This window comes from Penaeus chinensis, chromosome 12, assembly GCF_019202785.1.
Source record: "Penaeus chinensis breed Huanghai No. 1 chromosome 12, ASM1920278v2, whole genome shotgun sequence".
Taxonomy (NCBI): Eukaryota; Metazoa; Arthropoda; class Malacostraca; order Decapoda; family Penaeidae; genus Penaeus; species Penaeus chinensis.
In genome coordinates, this window is record NC_061830.1 from 15,853,958 (window position 1) to 15,856,457 (window position 2,500).

The following is a 2,500-nucleotide window of genomic DNA, read 5'->3' on the forward strand; positions in this document are numbered from 1 at the left end:
CTCTAGAAACCTTTACCCTGATGCCAGCAGCTTCACCATAACCCTGACACGGGGAGCTAATAGTGTACTATCCTTGAATCTCAGGGTGCAGTTTAATGTCCTGCCCAGGACAATTATATTCATTCATATTCATGTCATCACCGATGTGGTGTTTAACGAACAACTTGGCGCTATGCTGACTGTAATTAATGGGGTCTTTATACTGGGGTGGCTGACCAATGATCCTTCTCCAGGGAAGTAGTTGTATAGGTAATCATCGTTGGTGGTTCTTAACCCACCATCATATCTGCGATAGACTCACCCACAACCGTAACTAGGTTTGACTTACCCAATATATATATATATATATATATATATATATATACATTTTTTCAACAGCCATTTATTCCACTGCATGACATAGGCCTCTCTCCCTTGCCTGATTAGATGCCCTTCCTAATCATCCGGGGTTCTGCACGCTAACACGACGGCGACTTCCCCTACGACACCTGCACCCGACCGCTCAAGACGATACGTCGTTTTCTCGCCGTGATAAGGATAAGTCCGATATGCGAAGCTGACCTTCGCCCGGGCTATGCCAATGAGGGGAGCCTGGCCTGTGTCGCCTAATGTCGACTTGCTAACGTGTGTCAGCTGGTGCTGACTCGGCTGAGCTTAGTCCTTACTCGCCGTGGTACCCAGCAACAGCAGTAACCTCCAGGCGACAATTGCAACTTCTCGCACCTGGGCGAACCGCCGACCCCTCGGATGAGAGGCCGGCACGTTACCACTGTACTAGCCCGGAGGCTTTTCGCCGTGAGATCGGGCTCGAGCCAGAATTCGGAGCACAGGCATTTTTACGACTACCGCGGCGGAGAATTGAACTCAGGACCACAAGGGCTGTATCCACTGGACTCTCGTGACAATTATATACATATATATGTATATAAATGTGTGTTTGTGTGTGTGTGTGAGTGTGTGTGTGTGTTTGTGTGTGCATCGATATATGTATGTATATGTATATATCTATATATATATGTGTATATATAAATATATATATATATATAAATGTGTGTGTGTGTATGTGTGTGTGTGTGTGTGTGTGTGTGTGAGAGTGTGAGTGTGTGTAATTATAAATATAGATGTAAAGGTATGTGTGTATGTATATATATGTATATATATATATATATATATATATATATATATATATATATATGTGTGTGTGTGTGTGTGTGTCGTGGCAGGAGCTGATCATTTTCAAGGCACATGAGTCGGATATGAAAAGTTGTGGTGAGTAATAAATATGAATAAACAAACAATGCACATATACATACATCTTTCTTATTTTCACCTTGAGTTCCGATACAGATTTCTCAAATGCATAAATGTAATTCCATTTAAACATTTAAAATCCGCTCTTTTCATTCAAATGAAATGTGACGAAGCTCTAAAATTCGTAGAAAATGCAGGAAAGAGAAACTGGCGAAGGAGGAGAGAAAAATATGAGGGAGAAAAGGAAAAGAAAGAATGAGGAGAGGGGTAAGGAGAGTGAAGCGAAGATGAAGTGAATAGGGGAAGAGGGAGGGAGGAAATAAAACAGTATGGTGTCACAGAGCAGACTAATTTCTTCTATCTTGTTTGGATAGCCTCGCACGTTGATTGGTGGTGGGCGTTGACTCTGCATATGCTTTGTCAGAGAAGGCAAACAACCTCCACATATATACAGCTGCCTATTTGGGACAGGCGTTAGGTACTCTCTTGCTTTCAGACTTTGAGTTGTGTGTGTGTGTGTGTGTGTGTGTGTGTGTGTGTGTGTGTGTGTGTTTATATGTATATATACATATACATATACATATACATATATATATATATATATATATATATATATATATATATGAAGGATGGAATAATGCAGTGCCGCATTGGTATAGATAAATAACAAATCTCACTGACCTTTGCCGCACCAGGTTTGATCCGGAGGACAAGTAATAAACCAACCATACCACACGACCCAGGTCAAGGAGTGTGCAACTAGGATCTAACTAACTCCTTTGTTATTACCTAGTTACTCATGGTCTCTCGATGTAAATTGATTTAGAAACATGAATCCGAAGTCAGATGTACCGAGTTATTTATGAAAAATGGACTAATGCAATGCTTGTTGATATGGATAAATAACAACCCTCAGTGACCGGGACTCGAACCCTTGCCGCGCCAGGTGTGTGTGTGTATGTACATATGTATATACATACAAATATATGTTTATAGTATATATGCATATATAATATGCATATATATATATGCATATATAATATGCATATATATATATATATATATATATATATATGCATATGTATATGTATATATACATATATATAGGTATATGCATACATAGATAAATATAGATACATGTACAGGTATTAGTATGTATATATATGTGTCTGTCTGTGTGTGTGTGCACAGACACAGACATACACACACATACACATATAGATGTGTATGTGTGTGTATGCATATATAC